This window comes from Sus scrofa, chromosome 1 (assembly GCF_054392235.1).
Source record: "Sus scrofa isolate SSC_HxYL_T2T_F1_AM1 chromosome 1, Sscrofa_HxYL_maternal_Yorkshire_Landrace_v2.0, whole genome shotgun sequence".
In the NCBI taxonomy this organism is placed as follows: Eukaryota; Metazoa; Chordata; class Mammalia; order Artiodactyla; family Suidae; genus Sus; species Sus scrofa.
In genome coordinates this window covers 226412417-226436395 of record NC_139383.1, presented here as the reverse complement: position 1 = coordinate 226436395, position 23979 = coordinate 226412417, and the positions used below count along the sequence as shown (strand labels likewise).

General features: G+C 42.5%; 1 long non-coding RNA gene across 1 annotated transcript in view; it reads left to right on the top strand.

The window, feature by feature from the left end:
- LOC146407031 (uncharacterized) overlaps positions 1–23979 on the top strand; it is a 40369-nt gene that overhangs the window by 445 nt on the left and 15945 nt on the right. The window contains exon 2 of the long non-coding RNA XR_014822323.1: positions 2350–2644. This is a non-coding gene — a long non-coding RNA (uncharacterized LOC146407031). The remainder of the gene's footprint in view (positions 1–2349; positions 2645–23979) is intronic.

Genomic DNA, 23979 nt, shown 5'->3' with positions numbered 1-23979 from the left:
ATGCAAAAGAAACAAAAGTATACATTTTGCACTATCATTTGGGAGATTATCTATACCTGGACATTTTGTAAATCATCTATCACTTGAGTTTTTTTTTCTTGAGATTTTTATAGAGAATAAACTTTGAAAATGACAGAAGTCATCAGAACATGAGTTGTACTAAGACTAGGGAAAAATAGAACCTGTCCTCTTTCTCCTCCTAAGTGTTGTCCTTCAGTCATCTTCAGCACACAGTTCTGCAGCTGACAGGCAGAGACTAGGCAGAGAGGCAGGAAAATATAAAATGAAAAAAACAGTAGGCAAAATTTTTGTGTATGGCGGGCAGGGGAGTGTGATGAGCTAGAAAGGCTGGGATGAATGCCCACGAACAGCTTTTCATCTCCTTGGAATTGAAATTATAGCCTTCATAAAAGTGGGGAGATATCCTCTATGCTAGATGGGGGGGGGAAGGGGGGAGAAGTGGAAGCATCTATGTATCACAGGAACTGGAAGCCAGACAACTATAATTCCCAGATTGGCTCCAGGATTCTAGATATTATTGGTCTTCTGACAACAAGATACACTTGTGTGAGAATTGGAACTGTAATAAAAGTAGAAACCATTTTCTTGATTGTCAGCAACAGACAGATGCATGCATGGCAGCAGATATGAAGTGCTTCCTTACCAGCCACCCATGTTGATACATCAAGGGCCCTATGTTTGTCAACAGAAATAGCCTGTGGTTTTCCAACCTAGGGGGCAGCAGGAATTTTTTGCTGTCCTGGACTTGAGTTTCACTAGTTGACCTGAAAATAATGGCGTTCCACCTACTCTGTCTCTTGCTCTTCCAGTCCTTCCAGTGGTTTTAGATGCACCAACTCCTGGTATTTTAATCCTGCCTTGCTTGAAATAATGAGTATTTAGTTTGTTTTCCTAAATAAACTTTAACAAAGACTGTAACAGATGCGTAAAGTAGATTTAAGATAGTAATCTTAAAGCTTAAAGGGATTAACTGTCTGACCCAGTTGTGTTTGCAGTCACTGATAACATTATCATTAGTGGAGAATGAGATCATGATAGTCCTAGGAATGCAATGCAAAGAGTTAAATTATTAGTGGGAAATAAATTGCCTATTAAAGACAAATCTTGGAGTTCCCTTGGTGGCGCAGTGGTTAACGAATCCGACTAGGAACCATGAGGTTTCTGGTTCAATCCCTGGCCTCGCTCAGTGGGTTAAGGATCTGGCATTGGGGTGAGCTGTGGTGTAGGTCGCAGACACGGCTCGGATCCCACGTTGCTCTCCAGAGAATAGGCCGGCGGCTACAGCTCTGATTAGACCTCTAGCCTGGGAACCTCCATATGCCGCGGGTGCAGCCCTAGAAAAAACAAAAAAAAATTAAAAAAATAAAGACAAATCTTTGCTAGACTAAATGGTTGCTAGCATAGACCCTTCTGGTGGGAATGATGCCTACAAGTACTATAGAGAAGGCTAGTGGCTTCTGAATGCCCTGGAGAATTTACTGAATAAAATGACAGCTCAGAGAACTAGAGAGCTTCAGCACTCTATAAATTCTGTAGCTGCAAGAGGACCCAATGTTTTGATCCCTCTGATTGCCAAATTATCATAGAAGCTAAATTTACAGCCTTATTAGAACTCATATGTGAAAGTTTGAGATTAATTTAAATTCCCTAAGACTTGGAATGAGGACATCTTGGTAGTTTGGGTTGAACTGGATTATCTTAGAACCCCCAAATCCCACTGAGTCCCCCTCGACACATGAAGCAGTCCCTTCTCCCCTCTTTGAGATGCTAGCCATCCTTTGCTTGAAGATCTTGTAATGGCCTCACTAAAGCATTAACTTTGCAAAGGTATGCCAATGCTTCTTTACCTCTAGATCCACACCTAAAGTTAGATTTCAACATATTCCAGGAAGGTGAATAAAATATCTGATAGGAGAGTTCCAGTTGAGGCTCAGAGGTAACAAACCTGGGAACCTCCATGTGCTGTGGGTGCGGCCCTGGCAAAAAGACAAAAAAAAAAAAAAAGCTATTGATTCAAGAGGAGTAGCATTATTCTTGAAAGCTCTGTAATTTCTGTGTCTGCATGTATAAAGTGATAATGGAAGATGCCACTGTTGAAATGGGCTCCCTGGTTTCAGAGGTAACATTGGAATTCCAAAGTGGTAGAGGCCAGCAAGATTGCTACAAGTACAGCAGAGTTAGAGAAATAATTAGGCTTGATCCTCAGGGATTTTGGTGTTAACTAATTAACGAGCAACCTATGAAAATCTTATTTAATCTGGGGAACCAAGATTTGATATGTCACCCAAATGGAGAGACCCAATCTCAACTAGTTTTCTCTTTATCTAGTTCACTGATCCAGAGCATCTCAGATGAAGGGAATCCTAAGAAAGAATCCTTGAGGAGTTCCTTCAGTGGTACAGCAACTTAAGAATCCAGCATTATCTCTGCGATGGTGCAGATTTGACTCCCAGCTCAGTGCAGTGGGTTAGGGATCTGGCTTGCTCCAGCTATGGCATAGGTTACAGCTGCAGCTCACATTCAATCCCTGGCCTGGGAACTTCAGTATGCCAAGGGGTTGGCCAAAGGAAGAAAAAAAGGAAGAAAGAAGAAAATCCTCAAGAAAAGATCTCATGGCTCTGCTGTAAGTATATACTGTAAATCTTCCTCCTAAACTCCCCAAAGATACCTGTGGCCATTTACCACATATGCCAGTTAAACTTATGTATTGATTTTGCCTGTGCCATGGTGCCCAGATATATGGTCAAAAATCATTCTAGACGATTTCTGTGAAAAAGCTCTTAGATTAGATTACTATTTAAATCAGTCCACTTTTTTTTTTTTTTTTGATTTGGTCTTTTTAGGGCCACACCCAGGGCATATGGAAATTCCCTGGCTAGAGGTCAAATCGGAGCTGAAGCCGCTGGCCAATGCCACATGCCAGATTCAAGCTGCATCAGCAACCTACACTGTAGCTCATGACAATGACGGATCCTTAACCCACTGAGCCAGGCCAAGGATTGAACCTGCATCCTCATGAGGATGTGGCTTATCCTCATGGAGCCACAATGGAACTCCCTAAATCAGTCCACTTTGAGTAAAGTAGATTGCCCACCGTAACATAGGTGGACCTAAACTAACCAGGTGAAGCCCTGAATAGAACACATGACTCATCTCCCCTGAGCAAGGGGGAATTCTGCAGTAGACAGCCTTTGAACTTGAACTGCAACCTTGGCTCTGCTCTGATAGCCTTTGGACTTGAACTACAGCACTGGCTCTTCTCTGAGTCTCCAGCCACCTAGTGCAAATACTGAACTCACCAGCCTCTATAATTCCATGAGCCACTACCTTAAAAAGCTCTTTACATACACAGATATTATGTTTCTCTGGAGAACCCTAATATTCAAAAAAAGGAAAATACCCAGTCTTTGGGCAGATGATTAGACTTTGTTCTAAGGGAGTTCCCATTCGTGGTGCAGTGGAAACAAATCTGACTAGGAACCATGAGGTTCTGAGTTTGATCCTTGGCCTTGCTCAGTGGGTTAAGGATCTGGCATTGCTATGAGCTGTGGTGTAGGCTGCAGACGAGGCTTGGATCTGGCATTGCTGTGGTTGTGCGTAGGCTGGCAGCTATAGCTCCAATAGGACCTCTAATCTAGGAACCTCCATATGCAGCAAGTGCAGCCCTAAAAAGCAAAGGACAAGAAAAAAGGAACTTTGTTCTAAGATAATGCTAAACCCTGCAGATCCAAACCAAACCACTCTAGTCCACAAAGCACAGTGGGATGTTACAGAGATTTGGGATTTCTGCTTTCAGTTCCAATATATAAAGAGCATAGAAGTCATCCCTCCTGTCCTTACAAGAAAAAGGTTGATAAATTTAAAATTAATGACTTTTTGGAGTTCCCGTTGTGGCGCAATGGAAACAAATCCAACAAGTATCCATGTGGGTTTGATCCCTGGCCTTGCTCAGGGGAGTCAGGGATCTGGTGTTGCCATGACCTGCGGTGTAGGTCACAGATTCCAATGGGATCCTGAGTTGCTGTGGCATAGGCAGGCAGCTATAGCTCTGATTCCACCCCTAGTCTGAGAACCTCCATAAGCCACAGGTACGGCCAAAGGAACGGACTTTACCAGAGCTTTATCCCAGCTGGGGAAGGAAATTCCTTCCACTCCATCCCCCATCCAGCCTTCTTCTTATCCTTTTTTTTTTTTTTTTTTTTTTTTTTTTTCTGCTTTATAGGGCCGCACCCTCAGCATGTAGAAGTTCCCAGGCTAAGGGTCAAATTGGAGCTACAGCTGCTGGCCTACACCACAGCCCAGCAATGCAGGATCCAAGCTGCATCTGCAACCTACACCACAGTTCATGGCAACACCAGATCCTTAATCCACTGAGCTAGGCCAGGGATTGAGCCCACATCCTCATGGATAGTAGTCAGATTCATTTCCACTCTACCATGATGGGAACTCCCTATCCAGCCTTCTTGTCTCACATAATGAGAAAAAAAAAAAAAAAAATCAGAGGGTTTAGTGCTTCAAGGTAATAGATTGGGAACTCTGCAACCAAGGAAAGAAGTACAGGACAAGGGTGGAAATGAGGGAGCTTCATCACTAGAGAATCACTTGGAAGTTCACAACCTAAGACACAGGCCCACGAAAACACTAGTATTTAATTTGAATATTAGAAAACACTTCCTTTCTGCTACAACACATTACCACATAAATGGCTCCAATAAAAACAACCAAAAGAGGAGTTCCCATGGTGGCTCAGCAGTAACAAACCCAACTAGTATCCTTGAGGACTTGGATTCAATCCCTGGTCTGACTCAGTGGGTTGAAGATCTGGCACTGCCATGAGCTGTAGTGTTGGTTGATGACTTGGCTCCGATCTGGCATCGCTGTGGCTGTGGCATAGGATGGCAGCTGCAGCTCTGATTCAACTTCTAGCAAGGGAACTTTCATATGCCGCAGGTATGGCCCTAAAGAGACAAACAAACAGAAAACAAAAAAGCAAAAAAAAAAACAGAAAAAAAAAAACCCCAAAAAAGCAACTAAAAGAGTTACAGGACAAATTCTCTGAGGAAGAGTATGTAGGGAATTCCAGAAGCATCAAGGAAAACAAATTTGAGGACTCTAGAGAAATTTGAGCCTCTAGCACTAGCATGTTTAGCTACTGCCAATATTAAACACAGCTCATCCTTAGCTAAATTAACATAAATCTTCATACTAAAGCTCTACTTCTCTCAGTTACTAATACCCAATATATCATTATTGAACCTTCACTAAAAAATTACAAGGCATGCAAAAAGTCAAGGGGGGGTGGAACAGTCCAAAGAGACAAAAAAATCATTAGAACCAAACCTACATATGATACAGACATTGATCCTACCAGGAATTTAAAATAACTATGATTAACATGTTAAAAGTTCTCATAGAAAAAGTAGACAACACGTGGAGTTCCAGTTGCGGCTCAGCAGAAATGAAACTGACTAGCATCCATGAAGATGCAGGTTCAATTCCTGGCCTCATGCGGGGGTTATGGGTCAGCTTTGCCATGAGCTGTGGTGTAGGTCACAGATGTGGCTTGAATCCCCAGTTGCTGAGACTGTGGCATAAGTTAGCAGCTGTAGCTCTGATTTGACCCCTAGCCTGGGAACCTCCATATGCCACAGGTGCAGCCCTATTAAAAAAAAGGGGGGGGGGGACTATATATAATTGGAATACCAGAAGGAAAAAGGAGCAAAAGAAACCTTTGAAGTACTAAACTGAAAACTTTGAAAAGTTAGACATCAACCCACATGTCCAATATGATCACAGAACACTAAGCAAGAGAAATATAACTTAGGCATATTGTGTTTAAATTGCAGAAATCTAAAAAAATAAATAAAAATAAATTGCAGAAATCCAAAGACAAAGAGATATTTTTTTAAAAAGCTAGAGGAAAAAAACACTTTATAGAGGAACAAGGGTATATTTCTTATTTTGGAAAGTAGGCAAGCAAGAAGAGGGTGGAGTAAAATATTTAAAATTTTAAAAGAAAAGGCCATCATCCTAGAATTCTATATAGGGAAATTATCCTTCAAAAATGAAGGATTAATAAAGACTTAGACAAAAACTGAGGGAACTCATAGCCAACAGATAATATCTATATTTTTGCTCTTTCCATTGTTTCTTCTGCCTTCCTAATGTTCCATGTGTACTTCTTTTTAAAAGAACAGTGGTATATTAAGAAGGAACTTCCTAGGGCTTCCCTGTTGCCCTAGCATTAAGGATTCAGGTTCCTCACTGCTGTGGTGTGGCTTCCATCTCTGGCCCCGAAACTTCAAGGTGCCATGGGCTCAGCCAAAATAAAAGAGGAACTTCCTTCAGTGATTTTTTTTGTCTTGGTTTTCTTTCATCTGAAAATAACTTAATTTCCACTTCATTTCTGAAAGATATTTTCACAAGATACAGTATTCTTTGTTAACAAGATCTTTCAACATTTGAAAAATGTGTGCCACTTCTTTTTAGTCTAAATGGTTTCTGATGAGAAATGTCATCATTCGGAGTTCCCGTTGTGGCAAAGCGGAAACGAGTCCAACTAGGAACCACAAAGTTGCAGGTTCAATCCCTGGCCTTGCTCAGTGGGTTAAGGATCTGGCGTTGCCGTGAGCTGTGGCATAGTTCGAAGATGCGGCTCATATCTGGCGTTTCTGTAGCTGTGGTGTAGGCCGGCAGCTGTAGCTTTGATTGGACCCCTTGCCTGGGAACCTCCATATGCCCCAGGTTCGGTCCTAAAAAGACAAAAAGACCGAAAAAAAAAAAAAAAAAAAAAAAAAAAGAGAGAGAGAGAGAAAGAAATGTTATTATTCAAGTATTTCTCCCCTATAGATAAAATGTCATTTCTCTTTTGCTTCTTTCAGCCTTTTTCTTTGTCTTTAAAATTAAGAATTTTGATTATGATTTGTCTTGGCATGTATATATTCAGTTTTATCTTATTTGAGGTTTTGTCAGTGTCTTAATTAGGTTTGGGTGCCATAGTAAAATTCCATGAATTAGGTAGAAAGAACAGAAATTTATTCTTTTTTTTTTAAACTTTAATACAATTTTTTTTTTTTTTTTTTTTTTTTTGTCTTTTTGCCATTTCTTGGGCCGCTCCCGAGGCATATGGAGGTTCCCAGGCTAGGGGTCTAATCGGAGCTGTAGCCGCCGGCCTACACCACAGCCACAGCAACGCCGGATCTTTAACCCACTGAGCAAGGCCAGGGATGGAACCTGCAACCTCATGGTTCCTAGTTGGATTCGTCAACCACTGAGCCACGACGGGAACTCCGCAGAAATTTATTCTTAGAGTTCTAGAGGCTGAAAAATTCAAGATCAAGGTGCCAATTAATTCAATTCCTGATGAGGAAGGAGAGGGAGAGAAAGAGAAAGAAAGAGCGATGGAGCACAGGAGCCCTTCTTCTCCACCATTAGGTAGCTAATTCTAATGATTAGGACTCCACCCTTATGATCTCATTTAACTTTAATTACCTCCTAAAAGCCTATCCCAAATATAATTATACTGAGGCCTTTAACACAAATTTGGGGGAGTTCCCGTTGTGGCACAGTGGAAATGAATCTGACTAGGAACTATGAGGTTTCGGGTTCGATCCCTGGCCTTGTTCAGTGGGTTAAGGATCCAGCATTGCCGTGAGTTGTGGTGTAGGTCTCAGACTCAGCTCCCAAGTTGCTGTGTCTGTGGTGTAGGCCGGTGGCTACAGCTCCAATTGGACCCCTAGCCTGGGAACCTCCACATGCCACGGGTGTGGCCCTAGAAAGACAAAAAGACAAAATATATATATATATATATATATATAAATTTGGAGAATTCCTGTTGTGGTGCAGTGGAAACAAATCCAACTAGTATCCATGAGGATGCGGGTTCAATCCCTGTCCTTGCTCATTGGGTCGGGGATCTAGCGTTGTTGTGAGCTATGGTGTAGGTCAGAGATGCAGCTTGGATCCCATGTGGTTGTGGCTGTGGCTGTGGCTGGTGGCTATAGTTCCCATTAGACCCCTAGCCTGGGAACTTCCATATGCCAAGGGCACAGTCCTAAAAAAGCAAAAAAAAAAAAAAAAATTGGGAGTTCCCGTCGTGGCGCAGTGGTTAACGAATCCGACTAGGAACCATGAGGTTGCGGGTTCAGTCCCTGCCCCTGCTCAGTGGGTTGACGATCCGGCGTTGCCGTGAGCTGTGGTGTAGGTTGCAGACGCGGCTCGGATCCCGCGTTGCTGTGGCTCTGGCATAGGCTGGTGGCTACAGCTCCGATTCAACCCCTAGCCTGGGAAACTCCATATGCCGCGGGAGCGGCCCAAGAAATAGCAAAAAGACAAAAAAAAAAAAAAAAAAAAAAAAAAATTGGGGGATGGAGAGCACAATTCAGGACACAATACCAAGCTTCTTAAATATATGTTTTCCTATTTTTGTTTTTAGCAAATTTGGGACATTTTCTGACATTCCTTTTTTTTTTTTTTTTTTTGTCTTTTTAGGGCCGCACCTGGGGCATATGGAAGCTCCCAGGCTAGGAGTTGAATCGAAACTGCCTCTGTGACCTACACCATAGCTCATGGCAATGCCAGATCCTTAACCCTCTGAGCCAGGCTAGGGATGGAAACTGTATCCTCATGGATACCAGTTGGATTTGTTACCACTGAGCCACAACAGGAACTCCTGACGTTAATTCTCTCTTCAGCCCTTCCTTCTTTTCCTCTTCTCTTTCTGGGACTTTCTCTCTGTTAGTCATGTTGGCTGTTATTTCTCTACCTTCAAAGCCACTGAGTCTTTCCTTTGTCCTTTCCATTCTACTGCCAAGCCCAGCCATTGTTTGTTTGTTTTCTCAGATCTAAATTTTGCACTTAATTCCTCTTTATATCTGCCATTAAGGTTGAGGATTTCCCTTGTTCTTGATATGACAAGTAATTCTGCATTATATCTAGGACATTTTGAGTATTATAAGACACTGGTTCCTATTTAAATCTTCCATCTTAGAAGGCAGTTAAACTGTTTAGGTTCAAAATGTATGTCATGGCCCACTTCTGTGGACTGTGTTTCAAATGTCAATTCATTTTTAAAGCCTTTGCAGTCCTATTTTGGCCTGCCCCACTTGGGTGCTACCCAGAAGCCAATCTGAAACCTGGGCAGTAGTCCACACATAGTTTGCTGTGTTGATTATGGTCAGCTTCATAGATGGTCCATTTGAAGATCTGCCCAGGACTCTATACACAGATTTAAAGAATCCTGCTTTCCAACCCTGTTTTCTAACTCTCACACAGTTCCTAGTTGAGAAGGAGCAGCATGCTGCCTTTTTGTAGCTGTTCACTTAGTGCTGTGCAGCAATGGTCAAGTCTCACAGTCTCGGAGTTCCCTTTGTGGCTCAGTGGTTAACAAAACCAACTAGGATCCATGAGGATACAGGCTCGATCCCTGACCTTGCTCAGTGGGTTAAGGATCCAGCGTTGCCATGAGCTGTGGTGTAGGTCACAGACTCGGCTTGGATCTGGTGTTGCTGTGGCTGTGGCGTAGGCCGGTGGCTACAGCTCTGATTTGACCCTTAGCCTGGGAACCTCCATGTGCCAGGGATGTGGCCCTAAAATAGAAAAAAAAAGTCTCACAGTCACTGCAGTGCCAGGTTAGGGGGTAAGCTGCCTCTATTTGTGTTAGAGCAGGCAGAACATGGTCAACAGGGCCCCATCCCAAAAACAGCAACAATGGGGATGAGTGTAGGTGTTTACCTGCAGTAGGATGGGTTTTGTCTTGAGAGTCACCCTTGCCCCATTCCTTTGGCTAGTGAGAGCAAGTTTCTCCTGCACTGAGGCCTGGATACACAGGAGGCAAAATTAAAACCTCAGGAGGCTCACTGCTGGGTCATTTTTCAAGTCTCAAAGTACCTGGCCAGGCTACCTTCTTTTCCCCACCTTTCAGAGCCTTATGATAGGTGCTTTAGGTATTTCAACCAAAGATTATAGTTGTAATTAGAAAGAAACAGGTAAAGTACATCTGCTCCATTCTTCCAGAACCATACGCCTCACTCATATCTCTTTTAACTCTTCTGCTTGATCTGTGCAGAAGAAAATTATGTCATTCTTTTTTATGGCTGAGTAGTATTCCATTGTGTATATATACCACCTCTTCCGAATCCAATCATCTGTCAATGGACATTTGGGTTGTTTCCATGTCCTGGCTATTGTGAATAGTGCTGCAATGAACATGCGGGTGCATGTGTCTCTTTTAAGGAGAGTTTTGTCCGGATAGATGCCCAAGAGTGGGATTGCGGGGTCATATGGAAGTTCTATGTATAGATTTCTAAGGTATCTCCCAACTGTTCTCCATAGTGGCTGTACCAGTTGACATTCCCACCAGCAGTGCAGGAGGGTTCCCTTTTCTCCACAGCCCCTCCAGCACTTGTTATTTGTGGATTTATTAATGATGGCCATTCTGACTGGTGTGAGGTGATATCTCATGGTAGTTTTGATTTGCATTTCTCTTATAATCAGCGATGTTGAGCATTTTTTTTTTCATGTGTTTGTTGGCCATCTGTATATCTTCTCTGGAGAACAGTCTATTCAGGTCTTTTGCCCATTTTTCCATTGGGTGGTTGGTTTTTTTTGCTGTTGAGTTGTATAAATTGCTTGTATATTCTAGAGATTAAGCCCTTGTCAGTTGCATCATTTGAAACTGTTTTCTCCCATTCTGAAAGTTGTCTTTTTGTTTTCTTTTTGGTTTCCTTTGCTGTGCAAAAGCTTTTCAGTTTGATGAGGTCCCATGTGTTTATTTTTGCTCTAATTTCTATTGCTTTGGAGACTGACCTTAGAAAATATTCATGATGTTGATGTCAGAGAGTGTTTTGCCTATGTTTTCTTCTAGGAGTTTGATGGTGTCCTGTCTTATATTTAAGTCTTTCAACCATTTGGAGTTTATTTTTGTGCATGGTGTGAGGGTGTGTTCCAGTTTCATTGCTTTGCATGCAGCTGTCCAGGTTTCCCAGCAATGCTTGCTGAATAGACTTTCTTTTTCCCATTTGATGTTCTTGCCTCCCTTGTCAAAGATTAATTGACCATAGGTGTCAGGGTTTGTTTCCGGATTCTCTATTCTGTTCCATTGGTCTGTCTGTCTGTTTTGGTACCAATACCACACTGTTTTGATGACTGTGGCTTTTTAGTATTTCTTGACGTCTGGGAGAGTTATATGCCTCCTGCTTGGTTTTTGTTTCTCAGGATTGCTTTGGCGATTCTGGGTCTTTTGTTGTTCCATATAAATTTTTGGATTGTTTGTTCTAGTTCTGTGAAAAATGTCCTGGGTAATTTGATAGGGATTGCATTGAATCTGTAGATTGCTTTGGGTAGTATGGCCATTTTTACAATATTGATTTTCCCAATCCAGGAACATGGAATATCTTTCCATTTCTTTACATCTTCTTTGATTTCTTTGATTAACGTTTTATAGTTCTCGGCATATAGGTCCTTTACCTCCTTGGTCAGGTGTATTCCGAGGTATTTGATTTTGTGAGGTGCAATTTAAAAAGGTATCGTATTTTTGTATTCCTTTTCTAATATTTCATTGCTGGTATACAGAAATGCAACTGACTTCTGAATGTTCATCTTATATCCTGCTACTTTGCTGAATTTATTAATCAGTTCAAATAGTTTTGGAGTCCTTAGGGTTTTCTATGTATAGTATCATGTCATCTGCATACAGTGACAGTTTTCTCTCTTCTCTTCCTATTTGGATGCCTTTTATTTCTTTTGTTTGTCTAACTGCTGTGGCTAGGACTTCCAAAACTATGTTGAAGAGCAGTGGTAAGAGTGGGCATCCCTGTCTTGTTCCAGATTTGAGTGAGAAGGCTTTCAGTTTTTCCCCATTGAGTATCATATTTGCTGTGGGTTTATCATAAATGGCTTTGATTATATTCAGGAATGGTCCCTCTATACCCACTTTGGCGAGGGTCTTGATCATGAATGGATGTTGGACTTTGTCAAATGCTTTTTCTGCGTCTATTGAGATGATCATATGATTTTTGACTTTTTTTTGTTAATGTGGTGTATGATGCTGATTGATTTGCATATGTTGAACCATCCTTGTGAACCGGGGATGAACCCAACCATCCTGGTCATGGTGTATAATTTTTTTGGTATGTTGTTGGATTCGGTTGTCTAAGATTTTGTTGAGAATTTTTGCATCTATATTCATCAATGATATTGGGCGATAGTTTTCTTTTTTGGTTTTGGAATGAGGGTGATGGTGGCATCATAGAATGTCTTTGGGAGTATTCCTTCTGTCTGGTTTTGGAATGAGGGTGATGGTGGCATCATAGAATGTCTTTGGGAGTATTCCTTCTTCTTCAACCAGGACAACCTAATTTAGATAGAGAATGCATGGAAGACTCTGCTGAGGAAGTGATCTTTAAGCTGAAATCTGAATACCAAATCAGATGACAAATGGAGGGAAAGGCATTTTCCAGGCAGAGAGAACAACATGGGCAAAGGTTCAAAAATAGGAAAGATCAGCCTTAAATTAGCAGCTAAAAGACTGATGTGCATAGAACATAGTGAGGGAGTTGGGGACAAAGAATAGGGAAAGTCATTTAAAATAGTATAAAACTTTAAAAGTTGATTTATAAATAAATTATTTAAGTTCTTTCTTTTATAGACCCTCCTGAGGGCAAAGAATTGACTTTAGATTATTTGTTTCAGAAGAAACATGGTTAGAATACAAGTCTTCTGGTCCTAACTCCAAGATTAAGCTGGCATATCAAGTCTTGTAAATAGAAAAATAGAAAAGATCCTTTAATTATGTCAGTGAATATCCGAAGTTCCTATCTGAACCACTCTCCTTGCTTCTGGTAAGCACACAATGGCTTTCTTTCTCTCTCTTTTTTTTTTTTTTTTTTTTTTGTCGTCTTTTGAGGGCCACACCCAGGGCATATGGAGGTTCCCAGGCTAGGGGTCTAATCCGAGCTGTAGCCACTGGCCTATGCCACAGCCAAAGCAACACCAAATCCTTAACCCTCTGAGCAAGGCCAGAGATCGAACACGCAACCTTATGGTTCCTAGTCAGATTTGTTTCCGCTGCGCCATGACGGGAATTCCACAATGGTTTTCTTTTTTTCTTTTTGCCATTTTTTGGGCCACTCCCGTGGCATATGGAGGTTCCCAGGCTAGGGATCTAATTGGAGCTGTAGCTGCTGGCCTACACCACAGCCACAGCAATTCGGGATCTGAGTCGCATCTGCGACCTACACCACAGCTCACGGCAATGCCAGATCCTTAACCCATTGAGCAAGGCCAGGGATCGAACCCGCAACCTCATGATTCCTACTCAGATTCGTTAACCACTGAGCCACGATGGGAACTCCCACAATGGTTTTCTTTAGGAAAGCATTTCTCCCACATTATCAGGCCTTGTATTTGGATGGGCTAGCTCTACTTCAGGCCATAGGTGTGAGGGTATGGGAGACAAGCCTTGCAAAGAAGAGTGGAAAATCCACCTGGCCTCATTCATTGGTTTCCAATATCATGTAGTTTACCAAGCTAAGCCAAGTGAGCCAGCCCAGAACTCTGAGAGCTGGGGTTGCACAACAGATAGAATTGGATTCAAGTGGATTCCCAAACGTGGCTTAATCACACAGAAATGAACACATACAAAGAAATATGCAGGGAGTGTCTGTTGTGGTGCAGCAGAAACGAATCTGACTAGTAACCATGCAGGTTCAATCCCTGGCCTCGCTCAGTGGGTTAAGGATCCAGCATTGCCATGAGTTGTGGTGTAGGTCGCAGACGTGGCTCAGATCTGGCGGTGCTGTGGCTGTGGCTGTGGCCAGCAACTGTAGCTCTGATTAGACCCCTAGCCTGAGAACCTCCATATGCCACGGGTACAGCTCTAAAAACAAAACAAAACAAAAAAAAAAAAAACCAAAAAACAAAACAAAACAAAAAAAACCAAAAAACAAAAAACAAGTATATATTAACAGGAATTCAGCACTTACACTTAGGGAGGTAATAGTTTAGTAGTCAAACACATAAGCTTTGGAGTCTTGTTGCCCAAATTCAAATCCTGCCTCCAATGCTCACTAGCTTGGTGACGCTGGATGAACTTAAAACTCCAGACTCTTCAACTATAAAACAGAGGTGAATAGTATCAGCTCATACAGTTATTGTGGGAAGTAAATGAGATATTGCAGGTAGAGAGTTGATGAAACAAGTTTCTATAATAAGAGTGATATATTCTAAGAAATGGAGAAGTGATTTTTATTCAGCAGTGCTTTGTGTGACTGGGCTAGCGGAAAGGGCTGGGGAGAAAAAAATAATTTAAACACTTCTGTGACTGGGAGAAGGAAACCTTCTTGAAAGGTATATAATCCCACAAAAATGGCTCCTTGTTAGTCTGGGCAGGGAGAGTTAGGAGCAGGAGCCCAGATCATGGTCACCTGGTAGATCAATCTGAGAGCATCATGTAAAAATAGAAAATGAATACACTGCTGCGTTTGAGAGACTTAGAAGCATCTGGGGAAATGCTCTGATATGTTGCCTTTTCTCCTCTCTTCCACTGCATTATACTTTTCTCTAAAATCCATGGAAATCATAAAACAGAATAAATGCAGGGCAGTGTCTTAAATATGCCCAACACAGAGCTTGCTGCATGATCAACATGAGGTAAACATCCTCCAAGCCCTAAGGATGCTTAGCTCTACAAATATCATCTGTTTGGCTCATGCTCAGGATTTGCTTTGCATCCAAAACTGTTTTTGTTTGTTTTGTCTTTTTAGGGTCGCACCAACAGCATATGGGGTTTCCCAGGTTAGGGGTCAAATCAGAGCTACAGCTGCCGGCCTATGCCACAGGAACATGGGATCCAAGCCACATCTGCAACTTACACCATGGCTCATGGCAATGCCGGATCCTTAACCCACTGAGCAAGACCATGGATGGAACCCAAGTTTTCATGGATACTAGTTGGGTTTGTTAACTGCTGAGCCATGATGGGAACTTCTGCAATCAAAACTAAATGACATCCAGGTTTGGAATCTACTATCTTGTTTCAAAGAAAGCTGGCAGGAATTAGCTGTATTACTTTAAGGATTTGTTACCCCCCAAACATATTCCTTTTGGAATATACAGATCTTATTATTTAGGATTACATTAGGTCATAAGTGACAGAAAAACTAAAATAACAGTGGCATATTTCCTCTCATCTAAACAAGGTCTAGATACTGGCACTGTGAATGCTGGCATTGTTATACTGGATTCAATGCTATGTATGCTCTGAAACCACAAGCTCTTTTAACTTAAGACATGATTAAGACATACAGGCTAGATTCCTAGTAAGAGAGCCAAGCAGGCCTGGTTCCCAGGTGATGCTTTGTTTTCCAAAAGATGCAGAATTGTTTAGATGCAAGGTTAGTACCTGAATTTTCTTTCCTGGCTAACTAAAGGTGGGATGGGGGAGCAGAGGACAGGAATACCAGTGGCCCCCAGTCCAAAAACATCTCCTCCCACTATACACCAAATAGAGATATATTTGTGTTAACCACTTTCTCCTTTAAAAGCAATTACTGCCATGCCAAGCCTCATTCATTAACAACTAAGTGTGAATTCCTTTAAACAGACAATCCATGCACCTCTCAGCTGAGGCCCTGTAAATGTCCAGCTAGAGGCCCCAGATTTCCCAGAGTAGATACGTATCTCCATTTATTACAGTTGTAAAAGGAGGGCAAATTCAGAAAGATGACTATGGCAATAGATGTAAGAGAAAATGCATTGGAAGAGGATCATCCTTCAAGACATTCTCACTGAGCAGTACAGCCATGTGGAGGGACAGAAAGCAAAAGTGAGTGAATCAAAGCCCAAAAGAGCACTAACTCACTGTTTAAGAAAAGCAATGTGCATAGAGCATTTGCTTCCAGACCTGGGCTGTTCTTATATACACAAGAGGATAACAACGCAGCACTGGCCACCAGTTCAGCATAACTGCCTGGATCTGAACAAACGCAATTAAATTGTAAATTTAACTGCATAAATAAGTATTGCTCTTTCTATAAATCCAGTAGAAAATAGACTCTTGTTCTATCTCTTCTTTGAAGTTAATTTTTAAAAAACAAGTCTTTTTTTTTTTTAATGTAGTGTGTTTTGGTAATGGAAAAAATACCACACACAAGACACTAATCCTCTGGGCAAGAAAGGGAGACACCTCAAGCAAATGACCATTTGCTGTGAGAAGAGGAATAGAAATAGCTCTCTGACCAAAATCCCAGTGGCTGAGTCCTGCTCTACCACTTACTGGAAGTGTATTTTGTAGCAGATCTTAACCTTACTCCACCTCTATCCTCATTACTAAAATACAGTCATTGTGAATTATGAATAAACGAAATGTTGGTTTCCCTTCCTTTCCTCTTCTTGTATGGCCAAAGTGTTAATCTTCACAAACCTAAATATTTAAAGAGATTCCTGCTTTAATTTGGTTGCATCACAATTTCCTAACTTTGGTAAATCAACATGACGCAAGAGGAACAAGAATCTTTGGTCGTTTACTGGGCAGAAATCTTGCCATACATGCCTATAGGATATAAAATGGCAAAAGCCAGTCATATCATTCAATATACCTCAGAAAATGATAAGTTGAGAGTAATGCCAAGTACAGGACAATAAATGTCAGAGAGACAGTGAAAGGATGTTTGGGTACTTTAATCACCCCGAAAGCCCTTATATATATATATTTTTTCTTATTAAATATATATACCACAGATGGGCAGCCTCTGAGCTGATTTAATGCCAAGTCACTTAAGACCTGAACAGATACAATGCCTTCCCATACTCTTCCTGCAAGATTCGTATCAGGGAAGTCCACTCAAGTCCTGGTCTGAGCACCAATCCTAGGGAACTGAACCATTGGGAATGAGCCAGCACCAAGGTACCCTATCATGCAGATTTCCATGAAGAGCCACTTACACATCTGCCAGAATGCAAGTGGTTCCACGAACTCAGGGGGAAATTAAAAGAACATCAACAACAAACATTGCCTAAAAGTGCAGCTCCCATTAATAAATGTTAAAAAAAAAATCAAAAGGAACTCCAAATTATTAGGCTAAGTAGGGTACCACCTGGCACCTTCCCAAAGTTCAAAGTTGTCTAAAGGCCTGAGAACCCAGGCTGAGCCTGCAGGTACCCAGGCTGGTCCCAGCTAAAGGATGGAGGGCCAAAAGTTTTAGTTCACTCAGGACCTTCTTTGGCATGGAGAGGCATTTTTGCAAATAGTCACTTAGTGATAGGAAATAATGGGGGTGGGGTGGGGAACAAATGATTTAGGGTGGGGGCTTCAGGGAGTACTCTCAATAATGTGAATGAAAAGGAATTCCCATTGTCACTCAGAGGTAACAAACCCAACTAGTATCCATGAGGATGTGGGTTTGATCCTTGGCCTCAGTCAATGGGTTAAGGATCTGGTGTTTCCCTGAACTGTGGTGTTAATCGCAGATGTGGCTCGGATCCCCAGTTATGGGTGTGGCGTAGGCTGGCAGCTGCAGCTCCGATTCAACCCCTAGCCTGGGCATTCCCATATGTTGCACCTGGGGCCCTAAAAACAAAAAAATAAAACAAACAAAAAGATATGAATAAAAAGAAAGCAATCATGGAGTTCCCACTGTGGCACAACAGGATCAGCACTATATTGAGAGCTCTGGGACGCTGGTTTGATCCCCAGCCCAGCACAGTAGGTTAAGGCTCTGGCATTGCCGCAGCTGCAGCTTAAGTTGCAATTTTGACTTGGATCTGAGCCCTGGCCCAGGAATTCCATATGCCATGGGGTGGCCAAAAAAGAAGCCGAATCCTCATAGAGATGACGTTGGGTCTTTAAGCCACTGAGCCACAACAGGAACTCTGGGAATTCTTAGTTCACATTAGTTTGTGACTCGTTCCTACACACCACTGCAACACCATCCTCCATCCCTCCTCTTCCTGGGAAGAACAAGTAGGGCAGGATGATGTTTCTGCTAGTGGGACTCTTTTTTTTTTTTTTCCCAATTTAGAGTTCACATAACATAAAATGAACCACTTTAAAGTGAACAATTTAGTGGCATTTAGTACATTCACAACGTATACAAACCCCACCACCATCTAGTTCCAAAACATTTTTATCATTCCAAAAGGAGACTCCATACCCATGAAGCAGTTAGTTACTTCTCCTCCCCATTGCCCCTCAGACCTTGGTAGCCACTAACCTATGGGATTTCTGTGCTTGTGGGATTCTGCTTGATCACTTCCTCCCTACAGGATCCATGGAGATGTGCACGTGGTGAGGTCATCTCTCTGGCCTTAAAACACCCTGAGAACATGGCTGAAGTGTAGAACTCCCTGGGGGAAATTATTCTTTTCTTTAATAAGAATATATAGATGAAACAACCTAAGTCCATCAGCAGCTGAATGGATAAAGAAAATGTGCTGTATATATACAACAGAATAATATTCAGCCATTAAAAAAAAAAGCAAATCTTTCCATATGCAACATGGATAGACATTCAGGGCATTATGCTAAGTACAGTAAGTCAGACAAGACAAACAACCTATGAACTCAGTAATAAGAGGAATCTTAAAAAACCTGGACTCATAGATACATAGAATAGATTGGTGGTTGCCAGAGGTTGAGGTATCAGGGTAGGCCAAATGGGTGAAAGTAGTGAAAAGATACAAATTTCCAGTTAAAGACAAATAAGTCTTTGTTGTGCAATGTACAGCATGGTGGCCATTGTTAAAAAATATCTTACTCGTTTGAAGTGCTAAGACAGATCTTGGAGTTCTCTGGTGGCTCAGGATCCGGCATTGCCACTAGTGTGGCTTAGGTTGCAGTTATAGCATGCTTATGATTCCTGGCCCAGGAATTTCTGCCTGCCATGGGTACGGCCAAAGTGCAGTTCTATTTACAGCTGCACTTTTGGCATATGGAAGTTGGTGGGACTAGCGGTCAGATTGGAGCTTCGGCCTACGCCACAGACACAGCAATGCTGGATCCGAGTTGCGTCAGTGACCTACACCACAGCTTGCAGCAACGCTGCATCCTTAACCCACTGAGCAAGCCCAGGGATTGAATCCGTATCCTTATCGACACTACGTCAGGTTCTTAACCAACTGAGAACCATCTGGCTCACCACAATGGGAACACCAGAAAGTAGATCTTAAAAGATCTCATCATTGGAGTTCCCGTCGTGGCTCAGTGGTTAAAGAATCCAACTAGGAACCATGAGGTTTCGGGTTCAATCCCTTGCTCAGTGGGTTAAGGCTGCAGCGTTGCTGTCAGCTGTGGTGTAAGTCACAGACGCGGCTCAGATCCCGTGTTGCTGTGGCTCTGGCCTAAGCCGGGTGGCTACAGCTCTGATTCAGTCCCTAGCCTGGGAACCTCCATATGCCGAGGGAGCGACCCAAGAAATGGCAAAAAAGACAAAAAAAAAAAAAAAAAAAAAAAGATCTCATCATAGTTCCTGTTGTGGTGCAGCAGGTTAAGCTCCAGTGTTGTCTCTGTGGCACTGTACATTCCACTGCTGGCCCTGGAACTTCCATATGCTATAGGTGTGGTGGTGGAGGGGGGCAGTTTTCATCTTAAGGAAAAATATTTGTAATTATTTGTGGTGAAGGAATTTTTTTTTTTTTTTTTTTTTTGGTCTTTTCTAGGGCCGCTCTCGTGGCATATGGAGATTCCCAGGCCAGGGGTCCAATCGGAGCTGCAGCCGCCGGCCTACACCAGAGCCACAGCAACGCAGGATCCAAGCCTCGTCTGCGACCTCCACCATAGCTCAAGGAAATGCCGGATCCCCAATCCACTGAGCAAGGCCAGGGATCAAACCTGCCACCTCACGGTCCCTAGTCAGATTTGTTAACCACTGCGCCATGACGGGAACGCCTGTGGTGAAGGATGTTAACTAAATTTATTGTGCTGGTGATTTAGCAGTGATCATCTGCACACCTAAAATTAGTACAATGTTCTATGTCAATTATATCTCATTTTTCTGTCCTTTTCTTTTTTAAGGGCTGCACCCATGGCATATGGAGGTTCCCAGGCTAGGGGTCAAATCAGAGCTATAGCCACCCAGCCTACACCACAGCCACAGCAACATGGGATCTGAGCTGTGCCTACGAGCTACACCAGAGCTCATGGCAATGCCAGGCCCTTAACCCACTGAGAGAATCCAGGGATGGAACCTACATCCTAACTGTTACTAGTCAGATTTTTTTCCTCTGAGCTACCATGGGAACTCCTCAATTTTTTTTTTTTTTTTGCCATTTCTTGGGCTGCTCCTGCAGCATATGGAGGTTCCCAAGCTAGGGGTCTAATCAGAGCTGTAGCCACTGGGCCTACGCCAGAGCCACAGCAACACGGGATCCGAGCTGCGTCTGCAACCTACACCACAGCTCACGACAACACTGTATCGTTAACCCACTGATCAAGGCCAGGGATCGAACCCTCAACCTCATGGTTCCTGGTCGGATTCGTTAACCACTGAGCCACGATGGGAACTCCTCAATTTTTTAAATGAAAATATAGGAACTAGATTAAGAAACTGAGTTATCAGATATTTAAAACCTCATCTAATAGATGAATTAGCAGACTTCTTGAATCTCGTTGGTCAGACGCAGTCTCAAGGCCACTTGTGCATACCAGGAAGGCTCTGCTTTTCCAGTCTCTGTGTTTGTAGCTATGCCAAGGAAAAGGGAGTTGGGACACCCTTAGAGTCAAGATAAGAAATACATATAAGGAGTTCTCTTGTGGCATAGTGGGTTAAGGATCCGATGTTGTTATTGCAACAGCTTGGGTCACTGTTGTAGCGTGGGTTTGATCCTTGGCCTGGGAACCTCCACATCCTGTGGCAGTTGCCAAAAAAAAAAAAAAAAAAAGAGAGAGAGAGAAGTACATATGATTATACTTAAATGTTAATAATCCAATAATTTAAAAAGGAGAGTGACTCCATAATAAATATACATAATTGAGCCTAATATCAGTATGAGTGATCGTGGTTGACAAGGCACTCCTAAAAATATTTAAAAATTTTTGGCCACATCCACAGCATGTGGAAGTTCCCAGCCCAGGAATCAAACCTCCACCACAGCAGTGACCCAAGCCACTGAAGTGACAACACCAGAATCTTAACCTACTGTCCCACAGGAAAACTCCAAAAAAAACTCCAAAACATTTTTTAAAACAAAAATAGTACTTGATATTAGCAAGACATGATGAAGACCCTCACTACATATAGGTGAGGGACAAGAGAAAAGGAATAAGAAGTATTTCCTAAGTTTCGCATTTAGAAAATGGGAGGATGTTGGCAGACATAATGGAAATAGGGCTGTCTAGGAGGAAAGCGAGTTCAGGGTGTAGGAAGTTGACTTTGCCTCCAAAAGTTAAGTTTGATGTGTGGGGTGAGGGGTATTTCAGAAAAAGACACAGTATGGAGTTCCCATTGTGGCTCGGCAGGTTAAGAACCCTACTAGCATCCATAAGGATACAGGTTCAATCCCTGGCCTTGCTCAGTGGGTTAAGAATCTGTTGTTGCCACAAGCTGTGGCAGAGGTCTCAGATGAAGCTCAAATCTGGCATTGGTGTGGCTGTGGTATAGGCCAGCAGCTACAGCTCTGATTTGAGCCCTAGTCCGGAACTTCTATATTCCACAGGTGTGGCCCTAATAAGACAAAACAAACAAACAAACAAACAAACAAACAAAAAAATCCCATTGTGGCTTGAGGGAATAGTGACAAATAAAGTTTTAAAGGTAGGGAGACCCTGACCCTCGTAGCACTGGATAACACATTCACATGGGTTTTCCTGGCCTGTGCTGGTCACAGTGGTGTAACCCAGCACTCATGGGTCAGAGTTTTACACCAACAGGTATCAGAGAGTCAATTCCAAAGTTCATTCAGTGGCCAGCTTGTGAAAAGAGCAAATAAACCATGGGTGGTTCCCTACCACCACCCCAATCCCATTATCTCCAAAAAATGACCTCTGGAATAGCACATAGAATACCCATTCTGGAAAGGAAGTTCAATGGATATAGACAAACTATATCAGGAGATAAACAGCTCATCTGTATGTCTTGAGAAGTTGGAGCCCATACAAACACAGTCCTAAAAAAAGGGCGAGGGGAGTAGAGTGGAGATAAAACCCCTAATCTGTTAGACTGGGACTTGGAGAGCCTGTGAGATGGGAAGTGTCATGGGGTCAGTTCACAGTTCAGGGGGTGAAATAAGAATGGGAGTGGGTATCCTTCAGGAGATTGGAATCTGAAAAGTTTAGCTGTTTATCAATTGTCACTGTCAGGTGGGGAGAAGCTCTTTCACCACAAGCAGTCAGAGCTTGGCCCCAAGTAACTTTTTTTAAAAAAGGTTATTAGGAGGCAGAAGTTCTAGCAAACAGTAACTCCAAAGAATTGTCCAGCCACCTGAATTTGAGGATAAACCCCAATACTGTAAGCAATCAATCAGGCCCTAGAGACACTGAGGTAATAGAAAATCTACTTACAACTTAAGATAATTTGGGTGGCACAGTCACCAAAGGATACAGAGTGCCTGTTACTAAAAATACAGCAAAAACCCAGTTATTGGAACCAGGTGGATTACCACTCACTCCCACCCCTGGCTAGACAGGAAAACTTTATGCCTAAAAATTTCCCTATCTTAAAGACCAGATTAGTGGATTACTCTGGAGTCTGGGGGTACATCAAGGCCTGCAACAGGGAATTAAGTGAGAGATTTGGGGCCAGAACTAGGTCAATCATTGCCAAAGCTCTGTGATCAGCTCAGCCTTGGGCATTGACTCCTGGAGTGTTTTCCAATACCATCAAGCAATTCTCCAATTCTCAGGGGTCACTGACTGGATGTCCTACAATTTAAATCAAATCTGACACTATCTACCTGAATATCAATATCTACCTGACAATAACTACCTGTCATATCCCCCAGGTTAAGGGCTCATTTCCACAAGACTGCCCTCACTTCAGATGCCAGTTGCAAGTACAGGTTCTGATAGGGATAGAGTAAGAGAATTACAAAGGTAGTTGTAGAATTCCCAGTAGGGGACCACAGATAGAGAGGGAAACTAGGGAAATTTGGGAGACCACTGTAACAATTGCTTAAGAAAGCCATCAGGATTTCCCATCATGGCTCAGTGGAAACGAATCTGACTAGTAACCATGAGGACACAGATTCGATTCCTGGCCTCATTCAGTGTGTTAAGGATCCAGGATTGTTGAGAGCTCTGGTGTAGGTCACAGATGTGGCTCGAATCTGGCATTAGTGTGGCTGTGGCGTAGGCCAGCGGCTACAGCTCTGAATTGACCCCTAGCCTGGGAACCTCCATATGCCATGGGTATGACCCTAAAAAACCAAAAGAAAGAAAGAAAGAAAGAGAAAAAAAAAAAAAAGCCATCAGAACATCCTGGGAGGAAGCAGGCTTGCTTAACTATATAAACCATAAGGGAGTTCTCATCGAGGCTCAGTGGGAAAGGATGTGGGTTTGATCCCTGGCCTTGCTCAGTGGGTTAAGGATCCCACATTGCTGTGGCTGTGGTGTAGACCAGCAACTACAGCTCAGATTTGACCCCTAGCCTGGGAACTTCCTTATGCCCCTAAAAGATAGATAGATAGATAGATAGATAGATAGATAGATAAAAGCATGAGTTATGCCTCAGGTCATTAAGAAAGATAAAATGGGGCCTGTATTCAAGCTCACAAGATAATGGTCCTTAGGAACAAAGATATGAATTTAATGGAAAGATGTCATTCCAAAGTAGGAGACCATTATACGGAAACTTGAGATGACTCAACATATTTTAGCATGTGTTACCACCCTTCTGCTGATTTGAATAAGACCATGACAGACCTAGTTTGGCCTCAGAGGGTCAAATATTCTCTTACCCAACTCAAAGGACAAGCTAGTAATGTAAGCCTGACATCTGCTTGAAGAATGAAGAAGGTGGTCTTCTCCAT